The sequence below is a fragment of the Sapajus apella genome, unplaced genomic scaffold (assembly GCF_009761245.1).
Source record: "Sapajus apella isolate SASKATOON/1434 unplaced genomic scaffold, GSC_monkey_1.0 scaffold16, whole genome shotgun sequence".
Lineage (NCBI taxonomy): Eukaryota > Metazoa > Chordata > Mammalia > Primates > Cebidae > Sapajus > Sapajus apella.
The window spans coordinates 5,006,645-5,019,773 of record NW_022436956.1 but is presented as its reverse complement, the minus strand read 5'-3'; the positions used below and the strand labels follow the sequence as shown (position 1 = coordinate 5,019,773).

Genomic DNA, 13,129 nt, shown 5'->3' with positions numbered 1-13,129 from the left:
ATAACTATATCCCATGAGTTTTTGTAATACTGTATCTTCATTTTTATTTCCCATAGAACATTTTATTTTTTAAAATAAATTTTAAAAAATTAAAAAAAAAATTTAAAATAAATTAAAAAAAATAGGGACAGGGTTTCACTTTGTTGCCCAGGCTGTTCTCAGACTTCTGGGCTCAAGCAATTCTCCTGCCTTGGCCTTCCAACGTGCTGGTATTAAAGGAGCGAGCTACCATGCCCAACCCACTCTAGAATATTTTCTGATTTCATTTTTGATCTGCTGGTTATTTAGGAATGTGTTGTTTAACTGCCACATATTTGTGAGTTTCTCAAATTTTTTCCTGCTTTTGATTTCTAACTTCATTCCATATGGTCTCAGAACATAATCTGCACTTTTTTTCTTTGACCTATTAAAATCTACTGGCCTGGAGTGGTGACTCATGCCTATAATCCCAGCACTTTGGGAGGCCAAGGTTGGTGGATCACCTGAGGTCAGGGGTTTGAGGACAGCCTGGCTAACATAGTGAAACACCATCTCTACTAAGAATACAAAATTAGCTGACTGTGGTGGCAGGTGCCTGTAATTTCAGAAATTCAGGAAGCTAAGGCAGGAGAATTGCTTTAAGCCGGGAGGTGGAAGTTGAAGTGAGCTGAGATCACGCCGTTGCACTCCAGCCTGGGCAACGAGAGCGAGGGTGAAACTCTGTCTCAAAAAAAAAATAAATAATAAATCTACTGAGGTTTGTTTTATAGCCTAGCACGTGGTCTATACTGGAGAATGTTCCATGTGTACTTGAGAAGAATGTATACTCTACTGTTGCTGGGTGGAGTATGCTATAGATGTCAGTCGGGTCTAGTTGGTTTACAGTATCTATTTACTTTTGACCTTTTAATTATTCTATGCCTAATTATTTTAAAAAAATGTTTTTTTTTTTTTGAGACAGAGTCCCGCTCTGTTGCCCAGACTGGAGGGCAGTGGCATGATCTTGGCTCACTGCAACTTCTGCCTCCTGGGTTCCAGTGATTTCTCTTGCCTCAGCCTCTCAAGTACCTGGGATTATAGAAGTGCATCACCATGCCTGGCTAATTTTTGTATTTTTAGTAGAGGGTTTTTCCATGATGGCCAGGCCAGTCTCAAACACTTAAGTGATCTGCCTACTTTGGCCTCTCAAAATGCTGGGATTACAGGTGTGAGTCACTGTGCCCGTCCTGTTCTATACATTATTAAAAGCGGTACACTGAAGTTTCCAACTACTAATGTTAAATTTGTCTGTTTGTTCATTTCTGTTTTTGCTTCATGTATTTTGGTATTTTGTTATTAAGCATAGGTAGCATAACTATTACAGCATCCCAATGAAATGACCCTTTTATCCTTCTAAAATGTCTCTAGTAACACTTTTTGTTATAATGTCTATTTGTTGGATACGAATAAAACCACTCTTGTTTTCTTGTGGTTGCTGTCTACATGTTGTTATTTCCATCCTTTTACTTTCAATCTATTTTTCTTTGAATGACAATTATGTCACCTTTAACTAGCATATAGTTGGACAATGCTGTTTATAAACTTAGTCTGACAATCTCTGCTTTTTGATTTCAATCCATTCATTTGAATACATTTAATATTATTTGCATAGTTAGATTCAAATCTGCCATTCTATGTCCCATGTCTGTTTTGTTCCTCTACTATTCCTTTAGTACTTACTTCTGCATTATTTTCTAATGTGGCATTTGCATGTTTAAAATGATTTTTTACTATATTTTTTGATTTCTGTTTTTAGTAGTTGATCAAGGTTTTAGAATGTATGCCAGAACCAGCTTCAGATCTATACTAGCTTAATTCTTGTGATATACAAAAACATTACTTCTACATATCTCAATTCCCTGCCCGATTTGTAGTAATATTGTTACACATATCATATCTGGTCATGATAACAAACAAAACATGCGGTCATGATTACTACCTTCCCATCTGTAGTCATTTCCTTAGCCCAATAAAGCTTTTCTACTACCACCTTTTTTTGGTGCCGTTATTGGCAAATATATTACACATTTATTACATATCTTTGTTATGGGATCAGCATTACATATGTATATATACATATAAAATAGCTTGCTTTTTAATATACTTATAATAAGAAAAGATAAAAAATGTTAGCTTACTTTTTAAAAGTAATTATATAATTACCTTTTCTGATACTCTTTTTTTTGTGTGCATTCAAATTACCATCTAGGGTCATTTGCTTTCAGCCTGAAGAAATTCCTTCAATGGTCCTTGTAAAGTGGGTCAGCTAGCAACAAATTTTCATTTTTATCTAGGAGTCTTTATTTTGCCTTCATTTAAAAAAGATAGCATTGTTGGACATGAGATTTTTGGTTGACATTTTCTTCCCCCTGTCCTTTGAACAATTTGAATATGTTCTCCCACTGCCTTCTGGCCTCCACTGCTTCTCATAAGAAGTCAGCTGTTAATCTTACAGTGGTTCCATTCTGAGTGAGTTATTTTCTTACTACTTTAAAGATTTTCTTTTTTAAACTTTTAACATTTTTACTGTATGTTTAAATTGCTACATTTTTCTTACTTAGAAAAAGATTTTTAACTGCATCATTATACTCCAGCCTGGGTAACAGAGCAAGACTCCATCTCAAAAAAAAGATTTTCAATAAATAAAGATGCTCCAACTTATGGACTTATGGAATTATATCCAATAAGCTCACTGTTAAAAATATTGAAGTTAAAAATGCATTGAATATACCTAGCTTCCTAAACATTATAGTTTACCTTCAAAGTGCTCAAAACACTGATACTAGCTTACACAGTTGGGCAAAATAACCTAATGCAAAATCTATTTTTAAATAAAGCGTTAAGTACCTCATATGATTTATTGACTATCACACTGAAAGTGAAAAACAGAGTGGTTGCAGGGGTACTTTAAGCATGGTTTCTACTGAATGCATTAATCACTTTTACGCTATTGCAAACTAAAAACTTCTAAGTCAAACCATCATTCATTTGCATGGGAAGTCTTCTGCCATTATTTAGTGCTTTTTCTATTGCTATCTCATTTTCTGTTATCTTCTTTCTCTTTCTCCTCTCCTTCCAGTACTCCCTTTTTCAGTGCTTAATGGTACGTGGGATGGTGTCCTATGTTTTGTTGCTCATTATTATCTTATCTCTGTTCCTCAGTCTGCATAATTTCTATTGATCTATGTTCAAATTCACTAAATCTATCTTCTGCCAGTGAAGAAGAGCACTGATAGTGAATTTTTGGTTAATTATATTTTTCAATTCCAGAATTTCTAATTGGTTCTTTTTCATAATTTTTATATTCTTGATATTCTCTATTTTATGCAAAATTGTCACCATACCCACTTCTACTTCTTTAATTATGCTTTTCCTCTAGTTCTGTGAACACACTTAGGATGGCTATTTTGAAGTATTTTCTGTTAAATCTGACATGTGGTCTCTCTCACACAGGCAGTTTATACGGTCTGCTTTTTTTCTGGTTGCAAGGATCATACTTTCTTTTTTCTCTGCATGTCTCATAATTTTTTGCTAGACACTAACATTTTTTATAATACAAGTATAGCAAATCCAGTTACTGTTCCTTTCCTCTACCTCCCTTTTTCTTGGTGCTTATTACTGTTTCTTGCTTAGTTTTCAGTGACTAGGTGAATTGTTCCAGCTAAGTCTATTTCCCCACTTTCCCAGCCTCCACAATGCTAAGCATTGCATCCACAGAGAGGTATTATTTTTGGGTATGCCCACAGTCACCCCGGATTTACAGTGATATTCTAGGCTCTCTTTCTGTTATCACACCCAGGTGTTAAACTCCACTAACTGCCCTACTTAAAAAAAAAAAAAATGCCCTGGATGTATATTCTACAAATTAATTGAAATCAAATTGTGCCTCAGGCTGGGCGCAGTGGCTCAGACCTGTAATAACAGTACTTTGGAAAGCTGAGGCAAGTGGATCACTTGAGACCAAGAGTTCAGGACCAGCCTGGCCAACAAGATAAAACCCTGTCTCTATTAAAAATACCAAAATTAGCTGGGCATAGTGGTGTGTACCTGTGGTCCCAGCTAATCGGGATGCTGAGGCAGGAGAATTGCTCAAGACCAGGAGGCAGAGGTTGCAGTAAGCCAACATCATACCATTGCACTCCAGCCTAGGCAACAGAGCGAGACTGTCTCAAAAGCAACCAACCAACCAACCAACCAACCAAGCAACCAAGCAAGCAAAAAACTGTGGCTCATTTGAAGAATAGTTTGAGGTCGGTCTGGTATTTCTGCTTGCTACAGTAAAGCTTTTCTTAGCTGTCTTATTCTGGTCTTCCCTATAGTCCTCTCCAACAACTACCACTGTTTTTCAGAGTGCCCTTAGCTTTGAAATTCTACACCCTATCTTGCCAATTAAGCTGCATTCAGAAGAGATTAAAAACTATTGGTCTACTTCTCCCTGCCATAAAAAATCTCTGAGCCAAGTCTCTAAAGCTGGGGATGGAAATAATTGCAAGGTTCTCTCAGAATGAAATCTCTGCTCTAGGAGCTGAGTACTTGGTAGAAGGGGGACAACAGCCTGAGGACTTCTAGGCTTGACTCTCCTAGAGTCTTACTTCACAAGGGCAATTTTGGCCCCAGTATTATCAGGGTGTCAAGCCAAAAGTAGAGCCTTCGTTTCATTAGCAGGGGATGGGTAAAAAAGGGAGCCTCTACCTCTGAAGTGTACTTGCAAGTATAATAAATGCAAATGGTTTAATCACAACAATGAAAACACAGAGACAGCATGAGGAGAAAAAAAGAGAAAAACCATGATCTCAATGTACTAACTTCAAACATATCTTAGGTGTGTTATACGGAAAATGCTGGAAAAGCATACATACCATTCAAACACTAATCAAGAGAAAGCTGTACTGAATTAATTTATCAAGTGAAGTAATTTTGTGTATATACCTTAAAAGACAGCTTCATTTTGTGGTAGGATTGAAGAAAAAAAAAAGAGAGCTTCAAAATACATGAAGTAAAAACTCACAGAAATGGAAGAAAAAATATGTAAGGCCTTAATCTTAAGAGACTTTAACACTCCTGTCTCCCCCATCACAAAACTAGTAGACAGAAAATCAGCAAAGATATAAACACCATCAACCAACTGGATCTAACTGATATTTATAGAACATTCCACGCAATAACAGAAGAATAATCAGTCTTTCTAAGTATGTTCTCTGACCCTAATGGAATTACACAAAAAATTAGTAACAGAAAGGTATTTATTAGTTCTAGCAGACTTTTTGTACTTTTTTTTTTTTTTTTTTTTTTTTTGCTGGAACTTTGTTCAGGACATCTTCATCTATGTTTCAGAGGGATATTAATCTATAGGGTTTTTTTTTTTAAACTTTTAGTTTCAGGAAGACGTGTGCAGGTTTGTTATAGACACAAATTGCATGTCATGGGATTTGTTGTGACAAATTGGGACAGATTGTCACCCAGGTAAAAGGCAGCATAGTAGCCAACAGGTAGTTTTCTTCACCCTCCTCCTGCTCTCCATCCTTAAGTAGGCCCTGATGTCTACTGTTCCCTTCTTTGAGCACATATACTCAATGTTTAGCTTCCATGTATAAGTGAGAAGTGGTATTTGGTTTTCTGTTCCTGCATTAGTTTACCTAGAATAATGGCCTCCAGTTCCTTACATGTTGCTGCAAAGGACATTACCTTATTCCTTTTTTATGGTTGCATAGTAACCCATTGTGTATATGTACCACATTTTCTTAATCCGGTCTACTATCAACAGGTATTTAGGTTGATGCCATGTCTTTGCAACTGTGAATAGTGCTGTGAAGAACATACAGATACATAAGTCTTTATGGTAGAATGATTTACATTCCTTTGGGTATATACCCAATAATGGAATTGTTGGGTTGAACAGTAGTTCTAAGTTCTTTCAGAAGTCATCAAACTACATTCCACAGTAGCTGAACTAATTTACATTCCCACCAGCAGTACATATTTGTTCCGTTTTTTCTGCAACCTTCCCAGCATGTTTTTTTAACTGACTTTTTAACAATAGCTATTCTGACTGATGTGAGACGTTATCTCACTGTGGTTTTTATCTCTTTGAGGCAGTCTCACTCTATTGCTCAGGCTGGAGTGCAGTGGCACAATCCCACTTTTTTTAGAAGGCTTTTAACTATGGATTCTATTTCTTTGCTAGATACCTATCTATTTCATCTTGGATGAGTTTTGGTATTTTGTGGGTTTTGTGGAATTAATCCACTTCTTCTAAGTTATCAAATATATATAGAGAGAGTTGTTCATAGTATTCTCATTCTTTTAATGTCTGTGGAGTCTGTAGTTATACTATTAATGCCTCTTTTATTCCTGATATCAGTAATTGTGGCTTCTTTTTTCCTTTGTCAATTTTGCTAGAGGTTTATCAATTGTATTCATCTTTCAAAGACCCTATTTTTCTTTTTCAACTTTTATTTTAGATTCCAGGGGTACATGTGCAGGTTTGTTTCAAGGGTGTATTGGATGATGCTGGGGTTTGGAATACAACTGAACCTATTACCCAGAAAGTGAGCATAGAACACAATAGGTAGTTTTTCAACCCTTGCTTCCCTCCTTCTCTGCCTCCTCATATATTCCCTAGCGTCTATGTTTCCATCTTTATATCCATGTGTGCCCATTGTTTATCTTCCATTTATAAGTGGGAACATATGGTATTTGGTTTTGTTTCTGTGTTAGTTTGCTTAGGATAATTGCCTTGAGCTGCATACATGATGCTGCAAAAATGTGATTTCATTCTTTTTAATGGCTGTGCAGTATTCCATGGTGTATATGTACCATATTTTCTTTATGCAGTCCACTGTTAATAGGTATTTGAGTTGCTTCTATGTCTTTGCTCTTGTGAATTGTGCTGTGATGAACACACAGCTGCATGTGTCTTTCTGGCAGAATGATTTATTTTCCTATGGGCATATAACCAGTTAATGGGATTGCTGAGTTGAATGATAACTCAATTCTTAGTTCAAACAGACTAATTTTAATTTCACTGACTTCATTTATTATTTTTATATTTATACTTCTTTTTATTATTCCTTTTCTTCCCCTATTTGCCTCACTTTTATTTAGCTCTTCTTTTTCTAGCTTCTTAAGGTAGAAATTAAGATCACTTGGCCGGGCGTGGTGGCTCACGCCTGTAATCCAAGCACTTTGGAGGCCAAGGCGGGTGGATCACCTGAGGTCAGGAGTTCAAGACCAGCCTGACCAACATGGTGAAACCCATCTTAAAAAAAAAAAAAAAAAAAAAAAAGAAATTAAGATCACTGATTTGAGGACTTTTTTTCTAAAATAAGCATTTAAAGATATAAATACATACATGAGCACTGCTTTAGCTGCAGTCCTTATGTTTTGATATGCTGTATTTTCATTTTTGATCAGTTCAAAATATTTTCTAATTTTACTTGAAACTTCCTGTTTTGCCTATGCATTATAATTTTCAAGTATTTGGACATTTTTCTATTATTGATTTCTAGTTTAAACTAGATAAGTAGTTTAGTTCCATTACTGTCAGAGAACATACTGGACTTGAGTTGGCAAATAATGTTGCTCAAGTCATCTATATTAGTTTATCTACTAGTTCTTTTACTGTGAGGAATTTTGAAGTTTCCAACTATAATTGTGTATTTGTCTATTTTTCTCTTCAGGTCTGTCAATTTTTGCTTCACGTATTTTGAAATCCTGTTTAGGGGTGCATACACATTTATGATTCTTATGTCTTCTTGGTGAATTCATTCTTTCATCATTATGTAATGTTCTCTTTCATCCCTACTAATTTTATTTGCTTGGAATTCTACTTTATCTGATGTTACACAGTTACTTCAGCTAGATCATTGGTATTTTGAATTCTGGCCTCCTTTCTAATCTACCTACTAGCATTTATTTTTCACAGTTCTCAAAAGCTACTCCACATATTCTCTCTAGGTTTTTTTTGACTATTAAATATGGTTACTTCATCTTATCTAGACTGAAACGCCCGGACCACTTTTTAAAGTTAATTATAGCTTTGTAAATTTTAACTTTTATCAAAGAAACACAAACACATAGTTTTATGCTTTCAATGAAAAACATGACTCTCTTCTCCTCACCCACCTCCTGTTTGTATTTTTTAAAGATTACTTGGGTATAAGTAATCAGGTATCTCAACAGGAACAGTTTTGTTTTTTCCCTTCAAATCTCTATGTCTATTATTTTTCTTGCCTTTTTGCACTAGTGAGAACTTCCAGTATAATGTCTAATAGGATTGGTGAGAATAGGACCTGAGCGAAGGGACAGTCTTGCGTTTTTAGCATCCAGTCTTATTACTTCTAGGTTTTTTGTAATTGCTCTTTACCAGATTGGGGAAGTTCTCTTATTAGCACAGCACACTTCTAACAAACAACCCATAAATCAAAGGGCAAGACTCAAGGGAAGCTATAAAATCTTAAAGTGAACAAAAATGAAATACATCTAAATTTATGGAATGCAGCTAAAACAGTGCTTATAGGGAAATTCATTCCATTAAATGATTATAATTAGAAAATAAGGTCTCAAATTAATCATCTAAAGTGCCTGCCTTCAGAAGCCAGGAAAGAGGCCGGGTGTGGTTGTGCACGCCTGTAATTCCAGCACTTCTGGAGGCTGAGGCAGGCAGATCACCCCTGAGGTTGGGAGTTCAAGACCAGCCTGAACAACACTGAGAAATCCTGTCTCTACTAAAAATACAAAATTACCCAGGCGTGGTGGTGCACGCCTGTAGTCCCAGCTACTCAGGAGGCTGAGGCAGAAGAATCACTTGAACCCGGGAGGCAGAGGTTGCAATGAGCTGAGATTGTGCCAATGCACTCCAGCCTGGTCTCCATTCCTGAGCTCAAGCAATCATCCCATCTCAGTCTCCTAAGTAGCTGGGACTACAGGTGCCCACCAGCGTGACTAGCTCCAAATTTGTTTTAATTGTAGTAAAAAATATATATAAAATAAAATTTGCCATTCTAACCATTTTTTGTTTTTTTGAGATGCAGTCTCACTCTGTCACCCAGGCTGTAGTGCAGTGGCACAACCTTGGCTCACTGCAACCTCCACCTCCTAGGTTCAAGCAATTCTCCTGCCTTAGCCTCCCAAGTGGATGGGACTACAGGTTTGTGTAGCCCGGCTAATTTTTTTGTATTTTTAGTAGAGGGGGTTTCGCCATGTTGGCCAGGCTGGTCTCGAACTCCTGACCTCAAGTGATCCACCCGCCTCAGCCTCCAGAAGTGCTGGGATTACAGGCATGAGCCACCATGGCTGGCCCATTCTAACCATTTTAAAGTGTATAAGTGACATTAAGTACAATTACACTGTTGTGCAACCAGCACCATTACCTATTTCCAAAATTTTTCATCAGCAAGGCCATATTTTTACAAGACTCAAAAGAACTTCAGGGAACAAAAGCAAAGAGTACTATAGACTTTATTTTGGCATGATCACTGCAAAAGAATCTTACAAAGTATGTAAGAATTAATCAATTTAAATTCATATCAGAAGATTTTCATTTTCATATAAACACAATTAATTATATGTTCAATCTCATTTTTAAAACTTAAGCTTTATTTGACAATGAGAATGAATTTTGATTTTTTTTCTTGATATTAAAAAGGTAAACAGATGGGTGCAGTGGCTCATGCCTGTAATCCCAGCACTTTGGGAGGCCAAGGCAGGCAGATCACCTGAGATTAGAAGTTTAAGACCCACACGACCAACATTATGAAACCCCAACTCTACTAAAAAAAAAAAGAAAACAAAGAAACAAACAAAAATTAGCTGGGTGCGTGTGGCAGAAACCCATTCAAGTAACTAATAATCACAAACACTTTGGTAATTTCTAATTGCCACAACTATTCATGGTACTTTACAAAAGTATGTGGCAATTAAGCTATAGAAGTCCAATTCCTGAAGCTCTTCTTTTACTTCACAACTAATCAAGCAACAGAAATCACAAAACCTCTGCTAAGATCTCCTTTGAGGACCCTGAATGAAGCTAGTCAAGAACAGGGCTTTACCTTGGGTACAGTGGCTTACGCTTATAATGCCAGCACTTTGGAAGGCTAAGGTGGGTGGACTGCCTGAGCTCAGGAGCTTAAGACCAGCCTGGGCAACATGGTGAAAACCCATCTCTACAAAAAAAAAAAAAAAAAAAAAAAAAAAAATTAGCCAGGTGTGGTAGCGTGTGCCTGTAGTCCCAGCTACTTGTAGGGATGAGGCAGGAGAATCACTTCAGCCTGGGAGGTCGAGGCTTCAGTGAGCCCAGATTGAGCCACTGCACTCCAGTCTAGGTGAAAAAGTGAGGCCCTATGTCAAATACTAATAATCAAATAATAAGAACAAGGCTTCAGAGATATAGCAGCTCTATAAATTACCAGTCTTTTGGAGATACAGAGAGCTATGGGAAATTTTTGCTCTAATATAGTCAACATTATATTGTCTCTAGAGGAACCACATGCCAGAGTATGGAGTATGACTCTGGGACAGGTAGTTTTCATTATCTTATACTATAATTATTAATACGAATGGCTTGAGTGTTATGCTAGAGACTAAAAAAGACAAAGGATGAATGAATAGATTGAAAAAGAGGCAATATTTTACCCCCTCAGATTCGGAAAAACACTCAAATAGAATAAACAAATTTGAATTTTAGAGCTTAACGGGTGAATAGATTATTTTATGGCTCAGGAAATGAAGTTTAGCTTAAAAAACATTTACTGGTGGCCTATAGTGCTAAAGCCCAGAAAGGTAAACAAAGTCAATACCTTAATGTCTGAGCTAGGGATGGAGCACAGATTACTTGGTTCTTAAGAGTCCACTGCTTTGTACAAAAATTACTGTAAAAACAGGACCTGGGGGCCAATCTCTCTAACTTACCAGTCTCTCTAAATTATACTTTACTTTAACTTTTGACTACTTTTGTCATAATAGTCACATCCATATACACAAAATGATCTGACCATAATGCATTCACTGATTGTGGCTCTATCTTGTGACATCTGGGATTCTGGCTGAATGGTTTTACCAGTGCTGGTGGGAGCCAACGAGGGTTCTTCCTTTCCAAAGTATGGAGCAAAGCCATGTCCTTTGAGTTTGAACTGGTGCAGCCAAGAGTTCCTCAATGGTCTCTTTACTAAGGAGTTTTTGGTTTTCATAAAAATCCTTGCTTTTTAATTTCTTCTCTGTATTTTTCATTCTTTAGTATTTCTTCCACAGTAGGTGCAGTCTTTCTCGTTCTTTTTTGAGACTGAGTTTCGCTCTTGTTGGCTAGGCTGGAGTGCAGTGGCCCGATCTCAGCTCACTACAACCTTTACCTCCCGGGTTCAAGTGATTCTCCTGCCTCAGCCTCCTGAGTAGCTGGGATCACAGGCACAGGCCACCACGCCCAGCTAGTTTTTGTATTTTTAGTAGAGATGGGCTTTTACCATGTTGGCCAGGCTGGTCTCGAACTCCTGAACTGAGGTGGTCAGCCTGCCTCAGCCTCCCAAAGTGCTGGGATTACAGGCTTAAACCATCGCACTCAGTCTCTTTCTTGTTCTTCTGCTCCAAGCTTCCCATTCTGTTGGAATATCCCCTACTTCACAGTCTACTTTTTTATTTGCTGCTTGTACAATTCTTTCTCTTGAATAGTTTGTCCTCAACCTCTCCAGTTCTTGTACTCTGGAATGGAGTAGTATTTGTTCCCAAACCAATTCGTGCCCACATGCTCCTTCTTTTGACAGTGATCTCTACAAGGCACAGAACAAATCCTGAGACCAACCCATGCTGTCTACCTTGCTCTCCGCACTGCTGGCAGCTGGTCCATAGCAGGGGTAATGCTCCAGCCACTGACCCAGCCCACCTACAATTATTCTTTCTAGTGAATTGATAATAGTGTTAAGAATAATTGTTTCTATAAAGGAACAATTGTTCGTATTAGAATAAAAATATTAAATCTGTTCAAACCAGTAAATCAACTATCCCAAAAGTGACAAACTACACAACTAAAAAGACTGGTGTGGACAAATGTTATGACTCATTACAGTAAATTCTTTTATAAATTTTCTTTTTCTTTTTTTTTTTTTTTTTGAGACGGAGTTTCGCTCTTGTTACCCAGGCTGGAGTGCAATGGTGCGATCTCGGCTCACCGCAACCTCCGCCTCCTGGGTTCAGGCAATTCTCCTGCCTCAGCCTCCTGAGTAGCTGGGATTACAGGCACGCGCCACCATGCCCAGCTAATTTTTTGTATTTTTAGTAGAGACGGGGTTTCACCATGTTGACCAGGATGGTCTCGATCTCTTGACCTCGTGATCCACCCGCCTCGGCCTCCCAAAGTGCTGGGATTACAGGCTTGAGCCACCGCGCCCGGCCTTTTATAAATTTTCAAACCGAGAGGAAATAAAGCAAATTCTATAACAAAATAATCTTTTTAAAAATGAAAAAATTACCAATGGGCCAGAATATTAAAAACTGAATCCTTAGCTTATAGTTATTTGCTGTCTAACAACCTAAAGAGAAAAAAGTGATTGCAAACATGACAGCCTATTCTGATTATCTGAATACCCCAGAAAAATACATACTTTTCAACCTGTAAATGTATTTTTAAAATTACAATGAACTTTTAAAAAGATCTATTAATTTGAATATTCTCTGAAACTTACTACCTGAAATTTTCCCAGTAAAGTATACCTCATACCATAATGACTCAACTTCTATTAAAGTTTCTAATTCTAGATCTGCCATAGACACTCCTGGTATCCCTGTCCCTTTGAACTACAGAAGATCACTACAAGGATCTTCTGTACTATATTTGAGTTTTGACTGGGCGTGGTGGCTCATGCCTGTAATCCCAGCACTTTGGGAGGACGAGGCAGGCAGATCACGAGGTCAGAAGATCGAAACCATCCTGGCCAACATGATGAAACCCTGTATCTACTAAACATACAAAAAAATTAGCTGGGTGTGGTGGCGCGTGCCCGTAGTCCCAGCTACTCATGAGGCAGGAGAATTGCTTGAACACAGAAGACAGAGATTGCAGTGAGCAGAGATTGCGCCACTGCACTACAGCCTGGGCGACAATGTGAGACTCCGTCTCAGAAAA

At 37.6% G+C, this 13,129-nt stretch overlaps 1 protein-coding gene and 1 pseudogene across 10 annotated transcripts in view; both read right to left on the bottom strand.

Moving 5' to 3' along the window:
- Positions 1-13,129, bottom strand: part of ZBTB44 (zinc finger and BTB domain containing 44) — an 87,807-nt gene that overhangs the window by 43,432 nt on the left and 31,246 nt on the right. The window lies entirely within an intron of this gene.
- Positions 10,248-12,088, bottom strand: LOC116556029 (annotated as a pseudogene).